Here is an 11,307-nt window from a genome sequence, read left to right on the forward strand (position 1 = left end):
TCAACTTTGTATAATTCGATTCAGAAATTATTCCTGATTACGGGAAACTAAAGTTAACATCTTAAAAGTGAAGCAATTATGCTAAAGAGGCGCCGAAACTTGCCTTGTCGGGCCACCTTAATCAGAAGAATGACGTAAAAAATCTTTCGTCACGCTTGGTTGATTTGCAAATAAGAACGCAAAATAGACGTATTTTGTGATTCTTATTTTACATGTTTCATTATTTTCCAATTCATATAATTTTTTTTTATCGTAATACCGTCATGTAAAACTGTCATGTTGCGAATATTCGTCTGGTAGGATTTTTTCAGATATTTCAGTGTAGATTAGTGGTGTGCAGAATCCGGTTACCGAATTTAAATCCAGCCGGATTTTTATGACTTTTCCGATATAGGATTGGATCCGGATTCGAAAATTAGCCACTGAGCCGGAATCCGAAAAATCGAAATATTTTACTTATTGATGGCGGTAATTACAATTTTTTTTAAATTTTGGATAGCAAAATAATAAATTTCTCTCTATCCGATGTGCTCTTCGTCAATCTGCACCACACATTTTATTCGCACGGGATTCGGTGAAACGTCGGCGCGTGTAGTTTGGTACAAGTTCTTGTTCCCATCTAGCTATCTTGAAACTCTTGTTTGCTAATGGCTGATTCAAGTACCAGCACCGATGCCCTTGCAACACCTGGTGTGATAATCGAAAAAGAACTGGAAGACGCGAGAAGCGAAGTTTGGAATAACTTTATACTACTATTCAATGGGTCAGAATATACTGGTTATGTCAGGTGTGGTAACTGCAAAAAAGATTTCAAACATGACAGAGCACTTAGTGGGACTAGCCATCTTGTAAATCATTCAACTAAATGCCGAGGATTGAGCAATAGTCTGAAAAATAGCCAGGGAAGAATATCGAGCTTTTTTCATGTAAAAAAAACATACCCAAAGAAACGAAACGTAAAGTTTTAGATGCTGCAGTTGCTTTTGTCGCTCAGGATACAAGACCTTTGAAGGCCATAGATGGTACTGGATTACAGCAACTTACCGTATGAGCTGCTGTATTCAGATTGGGGCAAAGTTTGGTAATGTACCTGTGATGGACATCATACAGTCTCGAACAACTGCGCAGCGCCGGGTTATTGAGAAGACAGCAGCTGTCAAAGGCTCTCTCATAGATGAAATAAAAGTAGCAGTGGAAAAGAATTTCTTATTTGCTGCCACTTTGGATATGTGGACGGATGTTAAAATGCGAAATTTTATTGGTTTTACTGTACACTTTATTGACGAAATGAACATCCTGAAGTCTCGTATACTTACTGTAATTTGAGCAAAAACCTCAATCTGGTGAAAATATTCGATTACGTGTGGAAACTGTTGGTGAACAGCTCGGCATTTCCCAACAAGAGCTTTTGTCGCATTGTGTGTTTGTGACTGATCAGGGTAGCAATATAAAGGTTGGCCGGTTGCCCTGGCTAATTACAAACGTGTGCCCTGTGCTTGTCACATGCTGGAGACTGTTCTTACTTACAACTTGACATACTTTACAACTTGATGCATTAAGTCGCACAGTAGAACCAATTACTTCTGATGATAAAAAAAATGATATTTGTTGATAAAGTGAAAGCAACTGTCAATGGGAATAAAATTCTTGCAAAATTTGTGAAAAAGTCAGGATTACATGATTCTATTTCTCCTGGATTAGTGCAAAGCTGTCCAACACGATGGAGTTCAACTTTAGCAATGCTACAATCTTTCACTCGCACAAGGCTCCGACTGCAAAGAGAATTGTCTGAATGGGCCGGGAAGATAAATGATTGCCTATTGATTGATACGGCAGTAGTCTGTGATCTGATTCAATTTTTATTGCCATTTCCCGAAGCTATCAAATTTTTGGAAGGTGATTCATATTCTACGATTCACAGGGTATATCAGTGGATAGAAAAACTGAAACGGGGACTAGTTCCAAAACTCAACGATGCACCGGTTTTAAAATTTTCAAAAAAAGGGGGTTTGTGTGCTTGACGGAAAAAGTTGAAATTCATGATATGCATCGTTTGGGTTTGTTTATAAATCCCATATACAAATCACTCGTCGTCTTCGATGATTATGAGAGAAAAAGGATATACGCAATGATTGAATATATTTTAGAGCAATTTGAGTTGTCTGGCATAACGCCTACAGTTAGTGTGACCAAGGAGGATCACACTTATGCTCCAGAAAAAAAAAGACCAAAATATTTTGATGATGAGTTTATAGAATGGCAAGACTTGCCACAGCCTAGAGCAGGGCTACTCAACTGGCGGACCGCGGTCCGAATCCGGACCTTTTGAGTATTTGATTCGGACCGCACCTAATTCTTCATTTTGAATCATTAGCCCCACATCTAAAGTTTCATTTTACCAAATGACTTTTAGGGTGGAGATCAAAAACCTTATTAAAGTTAAATCTGGATTAAGACTGATACCGGATTTATTGAACTCAATTTAACTTTAAAACTTAATTTGAGATCAAAAACCTAATTTACTGTTTACTTAACTAATCCTGGTTTAATTTCCATGCCACGAGGCATTTTACCAAAACGTCGTGGCGTATTGCCCTTTGACCCTGTATTTCCATAGTGATACGTTTGTAAACAGTTACTCCATTTTAGCTGCAGAGCGTGTTGTGCTGTTTCTGTGATTGAGAAAGTGAAATCTGTAAGCCGTGTAATTTTTGTGATTAGAAATAATTTAAAATGGATGTTATAGACATTGTGGAAATAGTAGATGGAGAGGAATTGGGCCTGGTGAGACAGGGAGTGATTTTGAGAACGTATTTGCGTGACTTGCAAGATCCGTTTGGGCTGTTTAATTAGAAGGAGTTCATACATAGGTACAGATTTTCGAAGGATAGTGTACTGATTTTATTCGATATAATAAAGAACGATGTCGAAATACTGTTCGCAAGCATGCCCTCCCACCTATGCTTCAACCCCCAACTACTTTACGGTTTTTCGCCAGTGGCCATTTTCAAATGAAAGATGGTGATTTGATGGGAATGAGTCGACATACCGCACGCATATCCATTCACAGAGTTGCAACTTGCTTCGCTAAGCCTACATTTATTGATTTTTTCAGTCAAGATTTGTCTAAAGTAAAACGAGATTTTTTTGATGTGGCTGGGTTTCCGTCGGTTATTGGAGCTATTGACTGCACGCATGTGGCAATTCAGTCTCCAGGGGGCGAAGACGCGGAGATATTTCGAAATCGAAAAGGATACTTTTCTATAAATGTTCAGGCTATACGCGATTCCAACAGAGTCATTACTAACATCGTCGTAAGATGGCTTGGATCCACACATGACTCCAGGATCTTTGCAAATAGCATCATACATGATAAACTAGAGGAAAACGGGATTAATGGATATTTATTAGGCGATAATGGTTACCCTTGCAAACCGTATTTGTTAACCCCTCTTTTGAACCCTGCAAGTGACAAACAAAATAGATACAACAGGGCCCACATCCACACCAGAGCTAGAATTGAGCAGTGCTTTGGTATTTTAAAACAACGTTTTAGAGTACTTCAATATAAAATGAGGACGAGGCTGGACAACACGCTAACCATAATTGTGGCAGTTGCTTGTCTGCATAATTTTGCTGTCAAAACAAACCAATCCCTGGAACAAGATGCTTTCGTAGACACAAGTGATGACACACACCAAAGTCACCAAGTACAGTCATCTCAAGCGAGTCATCAAGCTCGCGCAAACGTTATTGACCAATATTTTTGACCTCTCTCCTAGTTATTTACCAATTTTCAATTCCTGCTTAGTAAACTGTTAACATTGATTTTATTATTGCTAATATGTTCCAACAAGGTCAAACTCCGTTTTGGATAATAGCCACAAGACACACATTTCATTGTGGGATACAACTCCTAAAACTTAGAAAGACTTTACAAGAAACTATTAGAAAATATAATATCAGCACTGACATACCCACCAAATATTTTTTAACAATAATCTATTATCAAAGAAATGTTTTAATTCACCATTTTGCAACAAGAACAAATAAAACAATGAAAAAAACTGCTTCATTCCAACATTGCTATTTTTTTCGGTAATACTCCATTTTTATGACATGCTCCTCCCTTCTCATTATCCTCTCCTCAACCATTGCCTCCAATTTCTCTGTTAAAACCCTTCTTTTCAAGTCTTCCATTGTGTTGCCATACTGTCTATCTAGAAATAATGTTATGATGCCGCTACTGATATTTTCTATCATGACATGATAACTAAACTAATATTGCTCTCAAATTGAATGCCTGCCTGCCTGCGTTTAAGCTACTTCTGTCAATATTTGCAATAAAAACAGTTCTTGAATTGAATACGGCTTAAACTTTCAATAATACTGCTGTTCTGTTTATCTGAATAAGTTGTCAAGTTGCTACTGCTGAGCTACTATATCATGAAAGTATTTTTAAAACATACATTGCAGGGACGGGAACATCATAATCATGTGAATAAACTATCCATATGTTCTGAACAAACAGAGAGTCTTGCCCAAGTGGGATATATGTTGCATCTGAATGGCAATTATCACTAGAATACCTGTACTTGCAACTTCAGATGTCTTTTGCAAAACTGTTGATTTTTGACCTGAAAAACAACAAAAGAAAAATGAAATACAATTCTCGGTACTAGACCTCAAATCATTAGTCAACCGTCAAAATTAAGTATCGAAAGTCGCCTCTGCCATGAATGAAGCCTGAAATTACAAAAAAGCAAGTTTCTCATTCAAGCAGATATTGATTATATGACCCACAGTCCTTCTTCTCCTTAACAAATATATATACAGAGCGTCTCAAAAAAAAAGTATACACTTTCAATTTTAATTTGCTTTTCTGCTTATCATAGATCATTCATTTCTTCAGGAAACATAGTATGGATAACTACTAGTGAAAGGTATTGTTTGCATTTTCATCAACCCACATAATGACAAGGAGATTAACCCAAAAATGAGGTACAAATTGCTGTTAGGCAAGAAGCATCCATAAAGCACTGAGTGTTTTCCTAGGAGCGTCCCATCCTTGGTCTTCCTCATCCTTATGCATCAACTACATATCCAATTTCCATAAACTTACGATGAATTGCATAAATTGCACCTTTTTCTTTGGGGTAATCTCCATTTCATTCTGTGGTTTGAAGAAAATACAAACAATACCTAAATTTTACTAGCTATCCATACTATATTTTCTGAAGAAATGAACGATCTATGATGAATACCTGAAAAGCAAATAAAAATTAAAAGTGTACACTCACTTTTGAGACACCCCGTATATATACCTATTCATTAAAAAAGTCAGGCCATCCCTGCACTAGTTCATTGAGCCTCATCAAATTTAGTCCTATATTGCGGATCTTAGTAATATTTTTTTGATGATTGAACTTACCAGCCGAGGAAGATGACAACTCCTCCGCTACTGGGACAAGTGTGTCTGGAAAGCGAAAAGAAATTGGGAATCTCAATTATACAATATCACTATTTCATCAGTTAAGCTGTAGATAGTGACACAACAAATGAAGAATTCGTTTTAGGCACTGCAGATATCCTTGTTGCATATATATTACAAAATGATTACCGGTAAATATCTGCTCATTGATATCAAAAAAGGCTGGTTAATGAAATTATAAACAGACATTATTAAATTTATGTGGAAACTACGAATATCCAAGCAGCAGTAAATTTTGCAACCATACGTACACAAAATGCATTTCATGAATACAGAGAGAAGCAGAACTAGTATTTCGGAGGCATAAGAAACTAAAATCGGTTATATATTGTGGTGCCATATTACTTTAATGCCACCAATTACTAGCAGTAAATATAAACTGTTAATAACATACATGTCTCTTCTTCAGGTGGTGAGTATGAGCTTTGACTTTGATAGTCATCGTCAAAGTTGTTCGTGAGACAATTGATCTGCCTTGGAATTAGAGCTGAAAAACAATTTGATAATTAAAGCAAATCAAGTCTGAATAGAGAAAATAGTTAAACACAATTGGGGAAAATTAGTAGGTACATTTGATGATATGCATTCATAGTCACAAGATATATATGTTGTATCAATCAACACATCATATTTGAAACAGATCTACAAATATGTGAAAAATGCAGATAACATACCCTTCACTTTCTCGCTTAGCTCATCGCAAGGCAGATCAGGACCACCTCCAGTTCCCCTTAAATGACGTTTCCTCTGAGCATTGTCTTGCTTGGCCTTATTTTTTATATTTTTCCACGCAACTTTCAAGTTTTTTTCAGTTCTGCGATATAAGGTGCCAGTTGCATTGAATTTGGCTTCGATTTGCTTCCAAGCCAAATTCTTTTGTTCAACTGACACCTTGTCCGTTTTTTTGCACTCCACCTCAGGATTTTCACTTATGAGCTGTACACGAACATTTTTTTCCGCTAATACAAAATTTGCTGATCTTGCCATTATATAACACTGTAATGTATTTAATATACGAGTATAAGATATAACTATATGGGCTATTCCAAGTGATTTTGCATGCATGTTGTTGGATGCAATATATTTTTACTTTTCCAGCTGCATGTTAGAGGATATAAAATATAGCGTGACTCTACAGGACACCTGGATGAAATTTTAAATTTTTCTGTGAAATGAATGCATTCCACTAACATTCAAATGTCTTTTGATAAAAAATATATCAAATATTTACCCACTGCACTTTACAATACAATACTTTACAACTTTTTAAAAAATTGAGGGAATTCAACTTTTGCTTGGAATGTCCCATATATATATATATATATATATATTGATAACCTATTTGAAACCAGAATAGATGCTGTTGATATCCGTACGGTACGCAGAAGTTACCGCTGCCTGCAGTGCATGAACCACCCATCCCGCAACGACCGCACCTAATCAACGTCGCCAGTACCGGTACGGTACTGCACTTATATATCGCTCTCTGACCCGACGCTACATTAGCCCATCTAACAAATACCCAGTCAGTGCACGCGCAGAAAACCCAGTTAAACCACCTCCAGACCAGGTTTAAAAAATCGCCGATTTTAAGTCGAGATTTACGTCACAGAAAGTTAAACCACCTTTTTGATCCGGACTTAAACCGCCGATCCAAAGTTAAACTCCGATTCGAGGTTAAACTACCTTTTTGATCTCCACCCTTATTGTTTTGAATATATGTGAAATGAACGATAACACCATAGTAAACAATCTTGATTATCTGGTATCATTATCCGGTCGAGGAAGTGCGCGTTTACGAATGCCGAAATATAATTTTGTGGCGAACCACTTAACTAATAATAGCCGTTATGAGTCACAATTGTTTTGTTTATGTTTTTGTCACGCATGATTACTTACGTGCTTTTCTTACGATAACTTGTCATTCTGTTTTCTGTTCGCTTGATGAGTCACAATACCTAAATTTTACTAGCTATCCATACTATATTTTCTGAAGAAATGAACGATCTATGATGAATACCTGAAAAGCAAATAAAAATTAAAAGTGTACACTCACTTTTGAGACACCCCGTATATATACCTATTCATTAAAAAAGTCAGGCCATCCCTGCACTAGTTCATTGAGCCTCATCAAATTTAGTCCTATATTGCGGATCTTAGTAATATTTTTTTGATGATTGAACTTACCAGCCGAGGAAGATGACAACTCCTCCGCTACTGGGACAAGTGTGTCTGGAAAGCGAAAAGAAATTGGGAATCTCAATTATACAATATCACTATTTCATCAGTTAAGCTGTAGATAGTGACACAACAAATGAAGAATTCGTTTTAGGCACTGCAGATATCCTTGTTGCATATATATTACAAAATGATTACCGGTAAATATCTGCTCATTGATATCAAAAAAGGCTGGTTAATGAAATTATAAACAGACATTATTAAATTTATGTGGAAACTACGAATATCCAAGCAGCAGTAAATTTTGCAACCATACGTACACAAAATGCATTTCATGAATACAGAGAGAAGCAGAACTAGTATTTCGGAGGCATAAGAAACTAAAATCGGTTATATATTGTGGTGCCATATTACTTTAATGCCACCAATTACTAGCAGTAAATATAAACTGTTAATAACATACATGTCTCTTCTTCAGGTGGTGAGTATGAGCTTTGACTTTGATAGTCATCGTCAAAGTTGTTCGTGAGACAATTGATCTGCCTTGGAATTAGAGCTGAAAAACAATTTGATAATTAAAGCAAATCAAGTCTGAATAGAGAAAATAGTTAAACACAATTGGGGAAAATTAGTAGGTACATTTGATGATATGCATTCATAGTCACAAGATATATATGTTGTATCAATCAACACATCATATTTGAAACAGATCTACAAATATGTGAAAAATGCAGATAACATACCCTTCACTTTCTCGCTTAGCTCATCGCAAGGCAGATCAGGACCACCTCCAGTTCCCCTTAAATGACGTTTCCTCTGAGCATTGTCTTGCTTGGCCTTATTTTTTATATTTTTCCACGCAACTTTCAAGTTTTTTTCAGTTCTGCGATATAAGGTGCCAGTTGCATTGAATTTGGCTTCGATTTGCTTCCAAGCCAAATTCTTTTGTTCAACTGACACCTTGTCCGTTTTTTTGCACTCCACCTCAGGATTTTCACTTATGAGCTGTACACGAACATTTTTTTCCGCTAATACAAAATTTGCTGATCTTGCCATTATATAACACTGTAATGTATTTAATATACGAGTATAAGATATAACTATATGGGCTATTCCAAGTGATTTTGCATGCATGTTGTTGGATGCAATATATTTTTACTTTTCCAGCTGCATGTTAGAGGATATAAAATATAGCGTGACTCTACAGGACACCTGGATGAAATTTTAAATTTTTCTGTGAAATGAATGCATTCCACTAACATTCAAATGTCTTTTGATAAAAAATATATCAAATATTTACCCACTGCACTTTACAATACAATACTTTACAACTTTTTAAAAAATTGAGGGAATTCAACTTTTGCTTGGAATGTCCCATATATATATATATATATATATATATATTGATAACCTATTTGAAACCAGAATAGATGCTGTTGATATCCGTACGGTACGCAGAAGTTACCGCTGCCTGCAGTGCATGAACCACCCATCCCGCAACGACCGCACCTAATCAACGTCGCCAGTACCGGTACGGTACTGCACTTATATATCGCTCTCTGACCCGACGCTACATTAGCCCATCTAACAAATACCCAGTCAGTGCACGCGCAGAAAACCCAGTTAAACCACCTCCAGACCAGGTTTAAAAAATCGCCGATTTTAAGTCGAGATTTACGTCACAGAAAGTTAAACCACCTTTTTGATCCGGACTTAAACCGCCGATCCAAAGTTAAACTCCGATTCGAGGTTAAACTACCTTTTTGATCTCCACCCTTATTGTTTTGAATATATGTGAAATGAACGATAACACCATAGTAAACAATCTTGATTATCTGGTATCATTATCCGGTCGAGGAAGTGCGCGTTTACGAATGCCGAAATATAATTTTGTGGCGAACCACTTAACTAATAATAGCCGTTATGAGTCACAATTGTTTTGTTTATGTTTTTGTCACGCATGATTACTTACGTGCTTTTCTTACGATAACTTGTCATTCTGTTTTCTGTTCGCTTGTCGTTAACATTGCTTTGTTATGGATTAAACATCAACATAATTGAAAGTCTTTTTCTTGCTAGAAAGAAGTTAGTTCGCTTCAAATGGTGACCCCGACCTCAAAAGCATACTTTTGAGTAAAGATTACGCACATAACGAAGAATATGAGTGAAGACAACAAAGTAGGCCTAACAGCGGTATCATTAAAGCTGCCGATTTTCTGGACTAAAAATCCTGCCGTTTGGTTCCACCAAGTCGAAGCGCAGTTCGCTGTTCGAAATATCACAACAGATGAAACAAAATACCACTACGTGGTTGCCGCTCTGGATGACAATACCGCTGCCAGCATTCTTAATGTTCTCAATAACCCGCCGGAAACGAACAAGTACCAAGATCTCAAAGAGAAGCTCACTACTAAATGTTCGCTAACGCATCCTGAACGAGCTGCGCGCCTTTGTTCAATGCCTGGACTAGGGGATGGAACGGCAACGGAACTTATGGACAACATGCTTGCATTGTATCCAGTAGGTAAGACACCTGATTTCTTATTTCGCCATTTGTTCGTCAGTCATCTGCCACCAGACGTCCGGTCTCAACTTACAGACATTTTTAACAACCACGGGCGACGATTTCCGGAAGCTGGCAAGGAAAGCAGATGATATTTTAACTGCAAAAGGCTATGAGGTGACAAACGCTGTACAAAAAACCAGTTCGTTCAAACCATCTCATGTTTTGTCTGAAATGTGTTTTTATCACAGGAAATTCGGCAAGAAAGCCAAAAAATGTCGCCCGCCGTGTTCTTTTGTGGTTTCGGAAAACGCCATAGCCGACCGTCAGTAACCTCTTTGGCGGTCGGCGATTCGAACCTTTATTACGTCACAGACAAAAACTCTGGACGCAGTTTTTTAGTTGATACGGGTGCACAAGTCAGCGTGCTGCCTGCCACCGGTCATGACCGTCGTTACGGGCGACCAGGACAAGCACTTTTGGCAGCTAATGGCACCTCAATTACGACATATGGCACACGAAAAGTGCCTTTGACTATATGCGGTAGAAATTTTACCTGGAAATTCACATTAGCCAATGTTTCACGGGCAATTATCGGGGGAGATTTTTTGCGCTCTCACGGACTTTTGGTTGACATCAGGGGCAAACGACTTATCGAGGCAAGCACATACGCTTGTATTCCAACCAGAACGATTACTGGCACCCCGCCTTGCCTTCACTACGTAGCCGAAAACGATTTTGCCAAAATTCTGAACGAATTTCCTGATTTAACGCGCCCCACATTCAGCAACCCGACCACTGCACACGGGGTAAAGCATCATATTGTTACAGAAGGCCCCCCGGTGCACGCAAGGGCTCGAAGATTGCACCCCGATAAGCTAGCCGCGGCAAAGGCAGAGTTTGATAACATGATTGAACTCGGAATCATCCGACCCTCAAATAGCCCCTGGGCGTCTGCGCTTCACATCGTACCTAAACAGGACGGCGGGTGGCGCCCATGTGGAGACTACAGACGTCTCAATGATATGACCGTGCCTGACCGCTACCCAGTCCCAAACATACAAGATTTTACGGCCCGTCTTGCGGGATAGACAATTTTCTCTAAAGTGGATCTTGTTCGCGGTTATCATCAAAT

The sequence above is a fragment of the Styela clava genome, chromosome 2 (genome assembly GCF_964204865.1).
Source record: "Styela clava chromosome 2, kaStyClav1.hap1.2, whole genome shotgun sequence".
NCBI lineage: Eukaryota > Metazoa > Chordata > Ascidiacea > Stolidobranchia > Styelidae > Styela > Styela clava.